Genomic DNA, 20,956 nt, shown 5'->3' with positions numbered 1-20,956 from the left:
AAGAGGCATCTAGACAGTAGGCATTTTTTTTCTTATACAGTACTGTATATACTGTACTATTCACAAATACAAACATTCACTCAATCATCGCATGGTTTAAGTGTAAATGTGAATTTACACTTAAACCATCGTGTAAATGTAAATGTGAATTTACACGACTTAACCTGAAAGGTGCGTAGAAGGGTGATTAATATGATAAAGAATAATGATGTAATAAAAATGAAGACGACATTAATTAATAAACTTATCATGATTAAAAGCAAAAATACACTATAATGGTTGTAAATTTACGTGCTCGAAAGCATCTCCCCCCCCCCCAACTTTATTTTTATTCCTATAAGAAAAGTAGTCTTGTATTATGCGAGGTTTTCTGGAACGCATCCCTCGCATAAAATGCAACCGCGCAGTACTTCTCCACCGACCGGGCTAGCCGGGTGGGTAAAGTGCCTGCCTGGCAACCCAAAGGTCGCGGGTTCGAATCCCGCCACGGGCTTGATTAAAGTATTGCAAAAACCTTGGGAGGTGCATTATGGCCACAGAAGCCGATGCGCCAACAACTACCAAAAAAAAAAAAAAAAGTACTTCTCCGAGAAATACTGAACTAAAAACTTTTCAACCCTTCGAACCCACCGTCGGGTATATTATTAACCCTGTTAATGAGGAAGGATTTTCATGGGCTTTTTTTACACAACATGGCTGAGTTAAGCGGCCTCGGGCGAGGCTGCTTATATTTAGGTGGCCCCTATGTCCTGTCGCCTGAGTTAAAACTTATCAGCCACAGTTGATAGGTTTTAACTCAGGCGAGGTTGCTAAGTTTTTTCTAACAATAACTCAGGTTTTTCTTCTAGCAAAAGAAGTAATTCGACCACGGCACACTATTTAAAGACATAGTACAGTCTAAGTCGTTGATGGGCCTAAAACCCTATGACAAAGACAATATACATGATTGATATTAATTAATATTGCAAATTTTTCAGTTGAAGAGATTTAATACTTCCTTTCACCTACCCCTCATAAGTTGTTCAAGTGCCAATTATGATGGCTTAATTGGTTTTTAACACGACGATATTTAATTAACACTGAAATCAATGATGGAACATCTCAAAATATTAATAACTCACATAAAAGGTTAAAGCATTTTAAAAGACAAATAAGAGCCAGGTGCAGCGCCACCTCTTAGGAGGTGGCGCTGCACCTGGCTCTTATTTGTGCAAGCATAAAAAGCACGCACAGTTTTTTTTAAATTAATTTATTTATTTTTAGTATCAGTGTTACTATTGGCAGTCGACTACTCTACGGCTGAATGCATTTTAGTCACCTCAATTCAACAACCATACTTTTCCAATTTAAATTTAGTTCCCTTGCGTGTTTCATCTCAGAAAGCCTAAAGATGCCATCAGCTTTAGTTTACTTAACCCTTTTAAAGGTTTATACATTAGAATTAGGTCACCACGCCTAGTTTCCAGAGACAATTTACAGAACCCACCTTAGTACTGTAGTATTACTGCTATTATTAGTAACGCTAAATGACGCAAAGAATAAAACTTGTTTTTCAGCCAAAAAATAAATAAGCAGAATATTCATGTTATTCTCATTCCTGCAAAGTAACCAACCATCAAAACAATACAGACTTACTGTCTCTGCCAAGTTCAACTTATTCCAGTGTTCTACAATCCACTCCCCATATGTGAACTTCGTGAGATCCAATCTTCTGTTTTCCCTGCAATTTGATTTTGTATTTGTGGATCATAGTTTGTGTCTCAAGCACGAGGGAGAACAGATCTGTCTCATTCATTTATTTAGCCCCTGCACCGACTTATACACCTCAACCAGATATTCCTTTAGATATATATTTGACAATTTTTTTCCCTTTACGCCTTAAGTCGTTCTTCGTGTGCAAGTGAAGAACGATGTAGACTTTTCATAACTAAACTGATCGCCCTTCTCTGAAAATTCTCCAGAGTTTTACGCCTCTTTCTAGGCGCGCTCTCCAGACCTGAATACAAAAGAAGAGATGATAATTTAATTCAAGGACTGGTGCAAGACCTTCTCTTAATTATCATTATCTGAATCTTCTGTGGATTTCTCCTTCTCGAAATACTCTCCCTTGAACTCTACAAACGATAGTTCAGTATTGGGATAACTGTTGCTTTTTATATTTATTAATGAAGTTTGTTTTGTTTTTTAGGAGCATTAGCAACTAAGGCCATATTGCTCCGGGATATGCGGTGGTCATTCCCTGACCTTTCCGCATCCTCCGTATTTGGTGGTGACGGGCTCGAACCCCGGTCTAATCAAGAAGCGTGTGCTACGCACTGCTGCTCCTTCCCACCTGGCTACTGAGGCGCCTTATTAATGAAGACATAACAGGCTTAATGTGTAAGATTTGCTGATACGAAGGTTGGCAGGGTGATTGATAACAGCAATCAGGGTATGCTACTCCGAGATCTAGACAATTTAGGCAGCTGGGCTGAAAAGTGGCAATTGAATTTAATATCGACAAATGCAACAAATATTAACTGCTTCCCATGTGGGAAGCAGTTATCTCACATTAGCATAAGAACTGTGTGGCATCACACTCAAGGTAGTGCAGAATGAAAAAGACCTGGAGGTAATTTTGCAGTCAGATATGAATTTCTCTGAGCAGTGCAGACGGAATGCTAGAACAGCTCATGGGGTTTTGTAAATGATATACAGGAAGTTTGCCTGCAGAGATAAGGAGGTGATTGTCCCAATTCATAATGCAACGGCCAGGCCACATCTTGAGTACTGCGTACTGTGGGGGGGGGTGGAATATGAAGAGAAATGGTATATATATTTTATATATTTTTATTTATTTTAATTTTTTTTTATTTATTTATTTTTCGTTTCCTTATATGGTTGTTGTCCACCTTATTTTAATTTCCCCACTTACACATCTGACTTTACTTTACAGGAGAATTCCAGACTCAAGGGAACTTCTCAATTATTTATAATTCCCTTCGGACAGGCTGAGTGTTCAAGAATGACAAACAACACACACATTAATATATAACATAACATTTTATTTACACTTATATACACAATATAAAAATTAACAACTCTCAAGCACATATTATTATTTCTCAAATTTGCCTATGTATTATCAGTTATATATGACAATTAAATACAGTGGTTTTACTCTAAACAAGGTTATCCACTTCAATACAACTCAATCAATATCATTACATAAACTTATTTTAGTTTCTTCTTTCTCCACACATGAACAATAATTACTTAAGAGGTATAGTTCACACTCTTTCTCTTATGTAAATCTTATTCTTACCTTATAAATTGATTTAGGAATTTCACTCTTAATTTCTAATTTAATTAGTGCCCCATTTTGTCTTGGGGAATATAACTTCACAACTTTCTTAATCATTTTACATCAATTTCTGGACTAATGCTGGTCCCAAGGGTTAGCTACATTCATAAGGCTATTTCTTTCTCTCTATTTCTCTACCCTTCCCTTCCAAAATATATCATACCTATATGTTAGACAATAACTAATAACAAATATCAAATTTCTCTCCTTTTCCTTTCTACATATGTCTAATTATACATTAATCAAAACTCCAAACTATCATCTGACTTATCTCTATATTTATGTATATATTTATATTTTTGTATATCCTTCCTTTAACATCTTTCTAAACATTATACTAATCTGATATTAGAGTTCCAACAGTCCTTTATTTGTGAGGGAGAATACTATATATATCTAGTCACTTACTTAATTTTACGAATCGGATTTCTCCGTTTTGGGGCCTTCAGCTCCTTGTCTGGGAATGGCATCATCGTTTACCAACTGCATTCATCTCAGAACTTCAAGTTTCTCCATGGGCTGCAGTCTACATCTGGACAGGGCATCATTGTGTCTTTTAGGAAATTTATGGGCTCGTCTTCGATACTGCTACTTAATCTTCGGTTCAGCTATTCTGGCGGACTAGGAATTACAACTTTATCTTCTCAGCTCACTTATCTGCGCCTTGCCTTTATCACTGCCTCCAGATGGTCGACTAGGGTTATTTCTCTCCGTACACAACACTTATTTGCATGCTGGCCACTTTCACTACCTTCCGATTACGGACTAGGCTTATTTTCTCCTTACCAAGGCTCCTACTTTCAGCTTCACAAGGTTGCTTCTTTCGGTTTACCAAGGTTCCTCCTTTCACTTATTTTCACTCTGGCCACTTTCACTTCCTTCCGATAACGGACTAGGCTATTTCTCTCTACTATATTTCTTCCACGACCAACTACTCGACTGTTCTCTTTTATTATGAAACTCATCTAACCCTTCTTAACCCACTGACTGTACTTAAACTTATCTTACTACTCCATCTTAACTTTGTCAGAACATTCTCAATTGGCTGGCAGGATTTATCTAACCCTACACAACTTATTACCTATCCAACTTAGTAGGATAGGATTTATCTAACCCTACACAACTTATTACTCATTTTCCCACTAACATTGTCAAAACCCAACTCTGTCTTTCCTAACTCATTTCCACATATCCCCACATACTCAACCCGGGGTTCTCACTGTTCCTAACTCATCTTCATAACCTCCCACATAAAGCTCAACCGCTGGATCTGATCTTACTAACCCATTTCTATAACCATCCACATAAAGCTCAACTGAGGGAACTGTGTTTTTTTTTTTTTTCCTGCTCACTCACTTTTGTCATCTCAATCACGTACCGCCTCCTTATGTCGGGCCTGCCTATTTTCTCAGATTTTACCCAATCTTCTCATTTTGTCTTATTTTCATCATTTGCTATTCGTCCTTTAAAATTTCTCAAGCTGTATATTCAGAGCTCATTTTAATAAATTTCCAAATTTTTCCCAAGCAATCCGCTGCTTGAAGTTCGCCGTCACCTTCGCCACCCCTCGTTAACTTAGCAGATTTATTTTACATTGCTCTAACAACCTTGCCATCGCCGACAGTCAGACGCAAATAGATTGCTATCCGGAGCAATTTGACCCGTATTTACTACCTGGCCGACAAAGAGATGTCCCACAATGTTCAGACTACAGCCCTTTCCATAGTTATACGCACCTGCTCGCCAATTGTCGCTGTCACCATTCCCGTTGTTATTGTTTGTTCTTTGCCACGGTGGGAACTGAAATGTATCCCTAATTGCTAATAGCTTACCGCTCCCTTCTCTAATTCAATCTTGTCTAATTTTTAATTCTACTGTCTTATTTTGCTATTTCCTAAGCTTTATTTTAAATAAATCTCACTTTTTTTTTTCTAAAATAATAACATGTAAGATTTTTCATCTTACAGTACAGGTCTGGGGACTTCATTTTAGGAGGGAAGTGGATCTGTTGAAACGGGTACAGAGAAAGGCAGTGAGATTTGTAAGAGGAACAAAGGGTACTCTTACCAGGAAAGGCTCCGGTTCTGGAAAAGGCAGCGCGTGGTAACTAGGCATCTGTGAGGAGATCTGATTGGGTGTTTAAGGCTTTGAATGGATTGAGTAAGCTTAATGCTGATGAAGTCCTTCCTCTTTTACAGACTATACTCACATGAGTGGAGTACAAATTCAAACTGAGGAAGAATGGTAGGGAAGATGTGAGGAAATTTTCTTTCAGCCGATTGTCAGAACAAACTCCCACCTGGTGTTGTAGATGTGGCTACTTTGAAAAAAATTTATGAAGAACTAGACAAACTGTTAACAGGGATGAACGAGTGAAATGGGTAGATTTTTTTTTTTTTTTTTTTGGCTGATGCTGTATAATTTTGGTTCCTTGCATCATTTGTTGTTGTTGCTGTTGCGGTTTAAGCACAACAGTACCACATTGTGTATATAACGTCTGTACGAGTAAATTGTGTGTGCCGACTGGGCTGGCCGGGCGGGTAAAGTGCCTGCCTGGCAACCCAAAGGTGGCGGGTTCGAATCCCGCCTCAGGCTTTGATCAGAGTACTGCAAAAACCTTGGGAGGTGCATTATGGCCACAGAAGCCGATGCGCCAACAACTAACTTAAAAAAAAAAAAAGAGTAAATTGTATAAGAATAAATGAATGAGTAAATTGCACCTGTCTCGTAAATTTACTGTTTTCTGCACAAAACCCCAAGTTTCGGGGAGAAACTTGGGGTTTAAAACCATTCTACCCTCGCTTGAGATTGATTAACTCGGCCATGGTGAAAAAGGCCCAGAAAAGTTACTTGCGTCCTTTCATCTTTTACTAATACTAATATGCAGTGTTTATAGCTGAATATACACTATCCTACCATTAATATGCAGACTGAATATCCCTAGGTTGACGATTGGTAATGTGATCTGCAAATGGAAGCGGATTGGTACTGATACTATTATGAAACGACCAGACATACCTCGGAAGCTGACGGATATGACAGGAGAACCCTGAAAAGAATCATCTGCTCAGAACACCGTTCAACATTTCCGCAGCATGCAGGCCCTTAGTGAGACGATTGCAACACGTCGCCATTCTTGGACTGTAAACCAATGGAAAGCTGTGCTTTGGAGTGAATAGTTTTGGTATATGGTCTTCCAGCCCTGACAACGAAGTTTGGCGTGATGGTTTGGGGCCGTTTGGCTTGAGGCAGCGTGATGGTTTGTAGCTGTTTTTCATGTCTGGCACCATTTCATGTTCGATGTCTACACGATTGGTTGTTGGAAAAAACGATGAATGATGTGGGGGGTATATCTAGATGTCCTGGGCAATGCGTTACCTATGTTGTGGCAGTACGTCGTAGAAAATCCACATCGGTATCAGCATGACACCGTCCCATGTTATACTGCTCGAGTAATGACGGACTTGTTTGAGAACATGAATGTCGAAAAGTTGAACTGGCCAGCCCACAGCCCTCACCTACAGAGAACCTCTGGGATGAACTGGATCGTTGGGTGCGTGTGAGGACAGACTGCCCAAAAATAGACAGCTGAAATGGTCGCCACTTTGAAGGCCGAATGATAGAAAATATCGGAGAACAAAAACTGGTGGAGGGTGTTCCACTAAGAATATAGGCAATCATAAAGGCCAAAGGTATTAGTTTGGCATATTTATTAGTTTCGCTGTGAATAAAGGTTATTTGTAGATATAGATATTTGAAGAGATTTAGACTGCTTTCGACGATAAATACTGTTGAGAAGTATCTGTTCAACTAATCTGCCATTTCAGCTGGACTTTACACTGAAACCAATTAAAGGGCATATTTTATTTACTCACTTCCTTTTTTTTATTTTATTATTATTTTTTTTTATTCACCTATGAGAGTAGAATTGGCTATCATCTTTCTCGTAATTAGCTTTAGCCGTCTTACCTCATCAATGTTTTTGTTAAACTTTTTCTCTTACAAAGCTCATACAAATCGGAATCACGGGAAACTCCGTATCAGTTCCGTGCATGCTTCTTTTCTGAATCAACATTTTGAACTTCACCGATCATCTACAGGAAGTAGGATGCAAAATATCTATTTTGCATCCTACATTTCCGGACCTTGAAAACTGGTATGAATACGTTTGTTTCTTAGAGGATAAATCTCTTGAATATTTCCCATAACATACGTGTATCCAACAGCATACAGTATTCTCTCTCTCTCTCTCTCTCTAGTTAATCAAGCCCAAAAATATCTGATTTCATTATAGTCCTCTCTCTCTCTCTCTCTCTCTCTCTCTCTCTCTCTCTCTCTCTCTCTCTCTCTCTCTCTCTCTCTCTCTCAATTAAAGCTCTCCCTTTTACCTTTGATCTCACAAGTTTCTTTAAATTCAACCTATTTTATTATGGTTATCACTGCCTACTTAGCCCTCGTGGATAGTACGTTTATTTTTACTATTATTTTAAATTTATTAAACCTAGCGGTCCCAGCCAGCTTTTCAGGCATCCCCGCCATCTATTTACAATACTGTACAGTTTTCGGACATATCTGCGTACCCACGTACGGGACAGACAGACAGACAGACAGGCAACTGTGAGATAACGGTAATTCATCCTTTAGAGAGTCCCGATCATGAGAGAAGACTGATGTGATGTCCCAGTAAGATTGAGAAGATAAAAGACCAGTGCGCCACAAGGAAACACAGGGATAAAAAACAAATCAAATTATTATATTAGGGTTACCCGTAATTGAATACAGCAACCGGTATTTCTGTCTGTAAATTGCGAGTGTCCTCAGATCGATTTGTCTGTTTTGCCGGACGAAAAAAAAACCCTAGTTTTTATTTACGCCCGAGTTTCGATCTCAGGCGTAAATAGCAAGGGAAAAAAACTTGCTATTTACGCCTGAGATCGAATAACTCAGCCACGGAGTGAAAAAAGCCCATTAAAGTTCCTCGCGTCATCGACGGGATTCGAACCAGGGCTTTTTCCGCCCGGTGTGGGCAGGACGGTGACGATACCACTGTGCTACCGCACTGACTGACACAGGGATAAGAGTGATCATGCACCATAAGGATGACAATTGAGTAATACGGAAGTAACATACCAGTAGGATGTGTTATTTCCGTATTCCCTTTGCGCCACAAGGAGACACAGCGGCAGCGACCGTGTATCATGTAAGGAAATTCGGGTCGTATTCACCAATAGGAGATGCATAGCCACAATGGCCATTCTACTCTCAGTAGCTTTAACTTACGTCAGTCAGGCAGAGAGCTCCTATATATAAGTCACACAATTGGTCGATGTTGACAAGGGCATACAAGAGAAGGAAGTCAGATATTTAGCCCACATGCCCCTGGACAGCTAAGACTGTTTGTTTGTTTGTTTGTTATTTGGTTTTTAGGAACATTAGCAACTAAGGCCATATTGCTCCGGGATATGCGGTGGTCATTCCCTGAGCTTTCCACATCCTCCGTATTTGGTGGTCACGGGCTCGAACCCCGGTCTAATCAAGAAGCGTGTGCTACGTACTGCTGCTCCTGCCCACCCGGCTACGGAGGCGCCACAATACAACCATGTGCGTTGTTACCTTTGAGAGTCACTAATCACCATTTCCGTAGTAGCACAGACTTAGGGTTCACAATACCGGTCAAAATCTAAATACCGGTATTTTGGTATTTTTAATTTATGAAACCGGGATACCGGTATTAGTACTCTGATATTCCAAAAAAAACATTTTTCGCAATAAATTTTGATGAATATTAGGTGCAATAAAGTAAGAAAGAAACAAGTAATTACTTTAATTCACGTTTTAAATAAAACTTTTATTACAATAATAAATATTCTAGCAAAAATTATTAATCATAGTTATTCTAAAAACAAAAATATAAGCATCGACACTACCTGTCCGAATAAAGTGAGCTTTTAAGAAATTCAATAGTCTTATCGTTTAAACTGGATCTAAAAGGTTCATTACCTCCACCGTCTATCTCGCCATTCTGTATGTGCAGAAATACGGGCCTCTGCTGCACCTACAAACCTCAAGCGGGTGTACCCCGCTGAATACCTCCCGCTACCACAACCACCATGTGGCACAAGCACTCGACATCCCGAGGATGAAGTTCCTGATCGTGGAAAAGAGGCTGGTGTTCACAGCCAAACTCATCACAGGTCAGATATTGTTTCCTAATATTTGGAACGCTTGCTCTTGGAGGATTCCACAGCTAAGCCTAAGGTCGGTACTAGCACTTGTGGCTTACCACAACAGGCTTGTACTCACTGAGAGATTTCTTCCGAAGCAGATGCTCGCTGCCTTCAACCGTGTGGACGCCGACATCGACAGCATAATAAGTAACAAGACGGACAGACACAACCTTATCAAAGCCCTTGAACCCTGATATATTGCCAAGTTGTATTTGTTTTCTGTATTTGTGTCTAGCTCTGTGTTTCTATGCTGTATTTGTACAAATTTATTTTGCATTTGTGATCGGTATTTTGTAGCCTTTTATATGTGTTCGCTGTATTTTGTAGCCTTTTGTATTTGTACGCCGTACTTAATGTTTTCTCTAACTGCTATATGTGAACCTCTGGCGCTCGTATTCATGATGGGATATTGTGCTGTAACTCTACTTCACAATAAAGATTTATTTTTTAATTTTGGTGCATAATTAATTAGCGGCAGAAAACGTCCTTTTGGATTCTGTGCTGGTTGGTGCTTTGTACTGAGATAGTCGTAGACGAGTTGCAATTTAACTCCCCCCCCCTTTATCTTCATCTTCAAAAAATCTTATTTCCTTTTTGACTTTTTATGGCACTATATCCGTATTAACGAAAGAAATGGACTGACGGTTAAGCTTGGTGGGAAACCAAATATAAGTTGTCGGGGAGGGGTATTTATTTATTTATTAATTTTTATTTCCCTGTACCTTAGTATCGCCGTCAGTGGCTATTGTTATGATTTTCGTACAGCAGCTCCCCTCAAGCACTAAGACCCATATGCTACATGACTACGTTGAAAATGAGAATTTCCAGGAGCTGAGGGATATTCTCCCCCCACACACACGAGTATATACAGTATATTATATATTGTATATAAATATATTATATGTGAGGTGTCAGTTTCTCAAGAACAATGACACAAATATAAAACAAAAGTCATTTATCATACAAAACTACTTACAACACATAACTCGTATTCATTTACATCAATCTATTCATTTTTCTCATTTAATCTGTTAATACATGCTGTCATTTCCATAAAATTTCTTTCAATGAACAATCTCAACAGCTTCAAACACTAATCTAATCCAATCTTAATCACTTCCTCATATTACTCTTAATCACTAATATCAATTCTCTTCAAAACAGAAATTCATAAGTCGCTAACTTAATGCTAACAATTCCAGGTAATTTCTCTTAATTTAGCAATATCAATTTTGTTTACAACTTCAACCAATAAACCAACTCAATACTGAACATTTCCTTATTTCTTTGTGTTTCTTCAACTTCAACCTTACTCTAAAATAATCTCCCACTTTATTTAAGTACCATTTCCAAAAAAAAAACACAGTTCAGAGGACTTAACCTTCCTTCTCTTTCACGGTGCGATTCCTTTGTGTTACTTCCACAGAATGCAGTAATGTCATGTCTCTCTCTCTCTCTCTCTCTCTCTCTCTCTCTCTCTCTCTCTCTCTCTTCTCTTCTTAGTTGAACTCTGCATCTCTGCTGTATAGCTTTTCCAGTACTGTCTTATTTCGAGAACAGTTCTCTGTTAATACTGAAGGAAGTTACCACAGCAGTAGTAGAAGCCAGGGCACTATCTGACTGGCTTGTTATTCAACTTCCGGATTAACTTCTAACATAGGAACGTGCCTGGCAGAACCCTTCACTATACAGCTGGACACTCCCAGAACAGGATCCGAACTGAACCCAGAACTACCACTGGAAGTCTGCAACCCCCTCCAAACAACAACCACAAACCCCCTCTCTTGGTGCGAGCACCTTATTTATTTCCTTGTCATTCATTTATTTATTGAATTGATTGCAAGTTACAATCGCCCCTTGTACTACTTTTTTTTATACGCAAGCTTATGAGCAAACCCCTCTGGGGTTTGCACATAAGCTTGCGTATAAAAAAATAATTTAAACCTGACCCAATCACGGTGTTATTCTTTAAACTCACTCTTCTTCCTTTGGTGGGAAAAACAGAATATTTTTCCCACAAAACGAAACACTTTCATCTTTTACCTCAAGATCACCTGTTCACAATACCTTTGAACTGCTCCACACCCTTTCCCAAAATGCAATAAGTGTCGCATCCACAAGTAGCGGTGTAATAGAGAGATTAAACTGTTGTTCAGAAGCTTTTAATTTTAACCTTTTCGCACCTGCCTTACCATTGTTCACAATATTCCTTAAGTGCACTACCAGGCCTACTGCCGCTAATGGAAATATTTCCTTAAATGATGTTTTCGTTATTCCTTAAGTGCTTTACTTCCACACACACACACTATACTTACTAAGAGAAATATATTTGTAAGATTTTATGTCTTAAAGTTTCATGACATTTTCAGGATTCCGTTGCATTTGTACTGTGTATAACAATCCCTCATTTACAAATTCAGCAGTATTAATGATTTATTGTTGTCGATTTTATAACCTTTATGTGAATAAATCATGGATAATTATTTTTTAAATTAGTACGGAAAAACCTGTATTTTTGAATCAATACCAGGATTTGAATACCGGGAAAAAAAATGACTGATATCCCGGTATTCGGAATCTCGGTATTGTAATCCCTAGTTGGAGGGATAGTACCGCATTCCTAGTTGTCTCCAGATGAAATAACGTCTAGAATCTGTCTGCAGGCTAAAACGGGACTCATCAGAGAACAGAACTGAATCCCATTTGCCAGGGCTCCAAGTAGTCACATGTTCGTGGCACCAGTTTCGACGAGTTCTGCGATGGTTTGGGGTTAATGGGATTTTTGTACTTTGTTGCGGCCTCTAGGATTTCCCCTATACGCTGGTGGTTAATGGATACAAACCACCGGCTTCCTTGCATAGAGTTCACTCGAATTGAGCTATCTTAACACAGACGAGTTGGAAATGTTTTCACTTGTGACCGCAGCAACCTCAAGGACAGTTAATGAAAGGACATCGTAGGGTTCCCTCTTTCTGCTAGAGCCATATAGCGCCTGTTCTGGTTGATGTAAAGGCACCTGTCTCCTGCAACTGCTCCCGTAATGCCGAGACGACACTGCATTACCCATTAATCAACGTCCCACCAACCTGAGTGCCTGATATATTGGCTGTCCAACTGAGCAAGCCAAAAAACGGGAAGTGATGTGGTAGCAACCCGTGTTTTTATAAGCATGAATAATTTGCATAATGTGCGGCTCTGTAAGGTAATAGATCTATTTCTATTGGATATTCGAAATTTGCATGCCAGAATGCCTATAATATCAAATATTCGCCTTCGGCGACACTCTCCATAATAAAACATTAATGAAAAACATTTTGTTCTCAATTCAATTTTTGAGAACAAGTCTTTCATTAATGTTTCTTTATGACGAGTGTAGCTGAAGGCGAATATTTAATATTGCCAGAATGCCTAAAACATCAAATGTTCGCCTTCGGCGACTCTTCATAATAAAACATTAATGAAAAATATTTTGTTCTGTTAATTTCGTTCAGCAGTGTAGATCCTGTAGCCAGGTGGATATACGTGCACCGGTGTCTGCACGGATAGCACAATAGTATCGTCACCGTCCTCCCCACACTGGGTGGAAAAGGCTCGGGTTCGAGTCGCATTGATGACGCAAGGAATTTTAATGGGCTTTTTTCACTCCGTGGCTGAATTAGTCGATCTCAGGCGTAGATAGCAAGGGTTTTTTTCTCCTAGAAACTGGGGTTTTTCGTTCAGAAAAATAGGAAAATCGACAAGAGAACACAAGCAATTTACAGACACATTACATAAATGGGTATATGGAAGAAATTCTAGGTGACTCTAATGAAATAATTTGAAAAAAATTTTGAAATACGCGTACCGGTATTCATCAATGTTACGTGATGGTTGTCAAGTACGGTTTCGATCATCTGCCCTCTACCACCCATGTTCGGGGAACTCTCCACAAAGGATGATGAACATTTAGATCACCTAGAAGGTATACAGGGTGGACAATTGGCTCGTTAAATTCTGCAGTAGAACATGAAACGTTTGGTGGAACATAAATGGAAACAAGAGGAGTAAGAGTAATGCTAACAATGCGAACGGCTACTGCTTCTGGAGTCGTGCAAAGTTGGATAGGTTGGATGGTACGTTGGATGGTACGATGGGCTAACTAAAATTGCTACTTCTTCTCTTTCCAGAGATTCAGAACATCTGTCACGTCTGTATATTGTATATCTTGAGAAGTGGGGAGTATAATTTGATGATAAATGTTTTCTTTAGACAAATGGCTTGCGCCGGAGAAGGGACGATTGTATTTTACAATCAACTGAAAAATAGATAAATAAATGTTTTCAGGATCATGCTGGCGCATTAAATAATTTAATTCAACTAGATGGCTTCTTCGGCCTCTACAATTCCATTGAATGATTTTATGGATTATTTGGATTTAGGTTAAGTGGATTGGTCTGACCTCTTTATATTTCTCGATCCTGTTTATATTTCTCCCATTCTGGAAATAATGGACGACCAATATCCATCTCGGCATCAGCATGTAGCAGGAGAACTGTATCTTCATTATCCGACTTTCCGTCAATTTCCATACTTCGATCAGTTAGTTTATTCAGTGTACGATTTGCATATTTCTCCTTCGTTAACGTTCCTGACTTGGGGGTATTGTCTTGGTGTAATTTGATGTACTCTTGGTATTTTTTGCTGCCAGTGTCTCACTATCTATGAGGAGGAATCTGGCCTATTAAGAAAGATATATTTTAGGAGGAACTGTAATATTAGTCTGTGTTGAAAACTCTGTACTGTTTTTGACTGCATTAGAATATGATTTGGAAGGCATCACCTTCAATATCTATTTTCGAGCTTCTTGGTATGAGACATTTTTCTATATCTTGTTCTGTAGTATTTTCTTACCCATTTTCCATGATTCACAAGTTACGGAATATGCAGGGTGAGGACCCTGGCAGTTGGGACACTTTGGTGTTACTGCTGTACATTCAGTTTGGGAGTGGTCTGGTGAGCCACACAAGGGGAAAATGGCCTTGCCTTGACATGCTCTTCGCGAATGCCCATACTTCTGGCATTTAAGGCATCTAAGTGGATTTGGAATATATAGTCGGATCTTACAGGAAAGGCAGCCAGCTTTAACTGATGCAGGGATATTCGGAGCGTTGAAGGTAAGGATAACGTTTCTTGTGGGTTTAAGGACATCCTCCTGTTTGGTCATTATTCTTTTGACACTGATGACACGCTGTGTCTTAAGTTCTTCAGTAATTTCTTCCTCCGGAACATTAAGGAGATCCCATTCCGAAATTACCCCTTTTGAGGTGTTGAAGTTCTGTGCTGGGTTACAGAAATAGGCCTCCAAAGGTCGTTTACTTCAGGAGATGCCTAGAATGATTAGATGTTTCTACAAGGAGCGCCTGAGTGAAGTCGTTTGACTATTTTAGGAGTATCCGCTAGAGCTTCTATGCTTTTCTACACAAGAAATGGAGATGAGCTGCTAAGAAGTTTCGTTGATAAAGAATGTGAAATTTCGAAATCAGGTCAGGTGTGGCTTCTTTGATTCTTTTTGGTTGACACGATTCATGTTCATTATGCGTGCATGTAGGCTCAGTTGGTAAAGGGCTCCATGTTTGCTCCTTTTTTCCCTGAGTATTGGATTTACATATTCAGGTTACCGGCTCCTCCACGTAGAGGCAGAAGCGGTGCCACCAGTGACCAAGCGACAAGAGGATAGTGGTTAGTGTTAGATAGAGAAGTTAGTTATATATGCAAAAGAAAGGTGTTTTCCTTCCTTGGTAGAAAGCTTACTTCTTTATTTAGAAGGAGCCAAAAAGAAATAACTTTGTAAATTAAAGGTTTTAAAAATCTCTATAACCAGTCGTTTAGAGAATAAACGCTTTCAAATCGCCATTGTCACTAGCTCGGCAATCGAGGCCCACTGATGCGTCTAACCCTACAATGTCTTCGCGTGTAGCATAATCACCGCTCTCCGCACACCGGGTAGAAGGAGCCCCGGTTCGAATCCCATCAATAATGCAAGGATCTTTTATGAGCTTTGTCACACCGCGGCTGAGTTAGTCGATCCCAGGCGAGGGCAGCAAGGTCTTCCCATCCCTAGGAAAACTTCGGTTTTTCGTTCAGTAAAACAGGAAAACCAACCAGAAATACACGCAAAAGTTATACAGTATATGCAAAAGAAAGATGTCTTTCCATCCTTGGTAGAAAGCTTAATTCCTTATTTAGAAGGAGCCAAAAATAAATAACTTTCTAAAATAAAGGCTTTAAAAATCTCTCTAATCAGTCGACATACAATACACATGGTTAGATGAGGTAATCCTCCGATTACCCTTATATTCCTTCTTTTTTTTTACCCCGTACAACAACAGGGACACAATAATCTTTAACGAAATAAATTTTAAAAATTCGGATTTTTAAAATTCAATTTTAAAGCAGTTTTGCTACATTTTGCGAAAAGGAAAAGACGACGAAAAAAGGTGCTTTTGTAGAAAGACGGAGAAACTCTGTGGTACCAACTCTAGTACTACGTAAGACGCAGACGGGATCAAATCTGGTGATGGTCATTATCGGATGAATTCAATGATTTTCCATAATCGAATGAATCATTCGAATAATATAAGTATTATTGAAATGATCGAATGATTTGCTATAATCGATATATTCGATTATGACCATCACTAGTCAAATTGACTCAAAAAGGCGTTGTAAATCCAAAGAGTTGGTGGTTATGACAATTTTACAGGGCGCTTTTTTTTTTTTTTTTTTTTTTTTTTTTTGTAACCGGCGTTTCCCAAATAGACTTTTAAAAAGTCATCCTGTTTCTTATCACGAATCGCAATCCTTAAAGAAAATTGCGAGTTTCTAAAGTGAACGTATCTTATACTTTCGTCAATTCGTCAATGAATGAGGTGGAAGGATTTTGTTGAAGGACTTTATTGAAGGATTTTGGCAGCATCAGCGACTACGGCCATATTGCTCCATGTACAGTTTCTGCAAATTGTCTGTGTTCTGACGTCGATTTTCTGTTTGTTGGAGGAAAAATAAGAGTTCCCGGAAGGAAAATCCCTGCTACCCTCAATTGAAACCAACTCAGCCACGATGTGAAAAAGACCAATAAAATTTCCTCACGTTATCGACGGGATTCGAACTCAGGTCTTTTCCGGCCAGTGTAGGGAGGACAGCGATCATACCAACTGTATTACTATGCTGATTACAATGTTTTTACAATATACATTGTACACTGGTGTGCAAAACTTAAGGACCAGTCAGGTTTTCGCCTGTAGCTTCTCATAGCAGTGACCTGGATATCCGAAAAGCATACGAAAGGAACTTCGTGAGATACAGAAATGATGAATGAAACAACACCGACCCAACAACGGAAACAAAACGGTACAGAGGGACTTTATTCAAAAATGGCAATATAGCACTGGCTGCCATGCCATGATACAGATGCATCACTACCAAAGATGGAACAAAGGGAACAAGTGGTCCTCAGTAGGAGATTTGGTTACCCCTAATGTCGATGCAGGCTTTGCACCGCCTGTCCATACTTAGAACAATGTTGTTGATAAGTTCTTGCGGTAACGTCGTCCATTCCTCTGTCAGCGCCATTTTCAGCTGGTGAGCGTTTTCTGATGGGTGTGGATGTGCCGCTAGGCGTCTCCCCAGAGCGTCCCATATGTGTTCGATGGGATTTGGATCGATGTAACGGGCAGGCCAATCCATACGAACAATGTCCTTACTTTCCAAAAGCATATCAACAGCTGCAGTGCGATAGGATGTGGAGTATTCATCCATAAACACGAACTCGAGGCCAATGGCACCTCGGAACAGACGCATATGGGGAAGGCTTACCTCAGTACAGTATCGTGCACAGCTACAGTACCACCTTCCAGTATCTGGAGTTGTGTACGTCCATCCAAGATAACCCTCCCCAGACGAGAACACCTGGACCGCCATATCGATCCCTTTCAGTGATGTTTGCGGGGTGATACCGTATGCCAACCTCTCGCCAGATTAGATGACGTTCAAAATCGCTGTTGAGACGGAATCTACTCTCATCAGTAAAGAGTACCTAACCCCATTAGGTTGCTGTCCAGTCCTTTTGTTCGATGCACCACTGTAAACGGTGTCTCCGATGGGTAGGTGTTAAAGGGACACAGCATACTGGCTGTCAGGCAAACAGTCCACCTTTGTGGAGTCGCTTGGTCACAGTAAACCGCGATATCCTGCGTCCTGTGCTCCTGTGCAGCGGTTTCCAATGGATCCCGCTGTTTAGTGTTGGTCCCTCTTGGCCTGTAGGAGTATATGACGGTCATCGTTGGGAGTTTTTTTCGTGGACGACCACCACTGATCCTTCGAACAGCTGTAGCTGTCGTTCTGAAGGCCGACCACGCATGTGAGACGATGCTATGGGCAATACCGAACTCTGCAGCCACACTTCGAAAACAAAAGTTCCACTTCGACCTGGAGGAAGGTCCACTCCGACCTTCCCAATTATTCTACCCAGGGTAATATTTACCCTGGGTCGAATCATTGGGAAGAATTGACCCAGGGTAATATTTACCCTGGGTCAATTCGACCCAATTATTCGACCCAGTCATTCAGATGTCGTCTGGCCATTTCGTTGTCTGTAGTACTGTATGAAACCAATCGAAGGTCTGTAACAAACGTGCTCACCATTCGGTAATTTGCACATATTTGCTGAACTGCTTCTTTTATCTGTTTATGTGAGTAATCTGATCACGATTCAAAATTTTGCATGTGCAGCAGCTTTCCACTGAACGGCCACAGTTATGCAAATCGCCACAGGCTGTTCCGTTTGATGTTGTGGTTGTAACCTTTAGAAATGGTGTTGGTCCTTAAGTTTTGCACCAGTGTGTTACAATGCATTATTGTTCTGACGATCAAATGCCATATTATATTACAATAGCTGTCGTGAAACTTTTAATAATGATTTTTCCAATTTCCATTAGTTGTTTAGATATTTTGCTTGCTACTATATTTTGACTAGCTGCACGTCCACCAAGAACAAATAAGCAAGGCTTGAAATGTATTATGTACTTTCTCAAAACAGCAATCTGAGTAAAAGCATTATTTCAAGTTGTTTACCGTGTAGATTCGACAGCTGAAGAACGTTCGTAGAAATGAGGATTGTTTCTTGTTAAGTAAACGAAAATCGATATACCACAGAAAATATGAGTGCACTGTTTATTTGTTTGGTTGCCAAGTGTTCCAAGCGCGGAGATGGCAATAGTATATGTGCTTGAGTGGACTGTGGCTCATGCCTGAGTGACTGCTAAATATGGTTAACGATAATATTTATTGTACAAATGATTAACTGTGAACTCCTCTAACCTAGTGATAGTGTCGGAGCATCTGGTGAGTATCGGCTTGGCACACCCAAGGTCCTGAGCTAGATATCATCATTCTTCTCTCTCTCTCTCTCTCTCTCTCTCTCTCTCTCTCTCTCTCTCTCTCTCTCTCTCTCTCTCTCAGGATAACTTGTAAATTTTTTTGCAGGTGGTGCAGCATAAGCCTCAGGCTTCTTTGCACTATAATAATAATATAATAATAATAAAGAGGCCCCCATCGCCCCCTTTATAATAATAAAGGGGCATGATGGCCCAGTGGTTAAGACGCTGGACTACCAGCATGATGGAATCCCGCCTTGGTGGAAGCGAACGCGGCTCTATTAAGTTGGGAGACTGATATAATAATACTAAGATGATAATGATAATAAAAAAAACATCGCGAAAGTTGCTCCATTGGACTTACCTTCCCCAAGGTCGCAGTGATGTCTGACGCAGATAGTGGCGCTACCTGGTATCACTCGCGAGAACTGAAAACCCACTGGACATAAGCCGAAGCTAAACGAGTCTACCTCCACAGATGGATGATGTTGCAGAGAAATATTAATAATACTACATCGAGTGTGGTGCAGGATAAAGTCACTCGCGTTCAGACCTTAGGCAGAGGGGTCGGTTTGAAAAGTCGGAGACTGTCTCCCGAGCAAGACAGTGGAACAAGTGGTGGTGCTGTCCCCCGTAAGGCTACTAAAAGAGAAGGGAAAGACCATCTAGCCCCACCAACTGGAACTGCTTCCTGTGCAACTGCGCTAATGACCACCTAGGAAGAAAGAAGACGCTAAGGCATGAAGTGGACCATCGAAATGAATACGTACATAAAGCGAGCATACTACGAAATAACCAGGCTAGAGATCGATATGACAATGTACAGGTCGCGACTACATACCAAGAAGTTGGAACGATTCCTGGATATTCAGGTCACCGAACAGCGATTAGCAGACCAAAGAAGAACCATCGTCACGAAGAACCTAATAGCTCCTACCACCTTGGAAAAAATTAAGCAGGATGTGAGCGATCAACTATAAAGCACAAAGAATATGGTCAATATGGAAACAGAGGAGAAACAGCATACCACAGAACAAGAGAAGGGAGAGCAAGAAGAAATACCACCCAGAGTAGCTGAAGTGGAAAGAGACGAAGTCATGATATCCAGAATAGAAGACGAGTGGAAGGCCCTAACAATTCAAAGGAATGGAACCGACAAGAATCAACGTCATACCTAAGCAGAGGCCAAATAAAATCCTGTGGAGAGTAACAGACCACCTCAATCGGCAAATAATACCACATAACTTTAGCAACAATGGTGCAACGCTGGAGGATTAATTTTCTATTAATCCATAGTGGCTGCTACTGCAACACAGCCGTATACTGTGCTGCCATAGCAGCCACTAGGATTAATGGAAAAGAAACGAGAGACCAGCAGAAGAAGAACCGAAAACCGAAGGAAACGCCAACTTGGGAAAGAAGACTTCAGCAGAAGATAGAATTAAGAGTAAAGATAGGTCAGTTGACCCAATGCCAACAGGGTAATAGAAGTAAGAAATTGATTGGAAAGATTAAAAGCATCCTCAAGAGAGACAGCGTCCACAGCAAACATGAGACCAGAAATCAGAGAATAAGAGAATACTTGGTCACACTGCAGCAGAACCTCCTCGCACTCAGCAAGAGACTACTCCGATACAAAGAGAGCTCCCAGAGGAAAATAAACAACCGAATCTTTGTTGAGGACCAAAGAGCCTTCTACAGGAAACTGGGTGAAGATGAGAAAGCAGGAAATGGACCACCCAAGAAGAAGACGATCGAAGAGTTCTAGGCATATATCTGGAGCAGTGAAGTAACGCATCACGGCAGCAGAGCCCCCTGGATAGCGGTAGAACGGAAGAAAACCACGGACATGCAGGAGATAAGAGAGTGGGAGATTCGAGAAGAAGTAAAACAGTCGATCAGGACCACCCACAGCTGGTGAACCCCAGGAATTGATAACATCCACAACTACTGGTACAAGAAGTTCACTTGCA

The sequence above is a fragment of the Mastigoproctus giganteus genome, chromosome 2, assembly GCF_048544385.1.
Source record: "Mastigoproctus giganteus isolate SK-2022 chromosome 2, ASM4854438v1, whole genome shotgun sequence".
Taxonomy (NCBI): Eukaryota; Metazoa; Arthropoda; class Arachnida; order Uropygi; family Thelyphonidae; genus Mastigoproctus; species Mastigoproctus giganteus.
Note: the sequence above shows the minus strand (reverse complement) of the source record.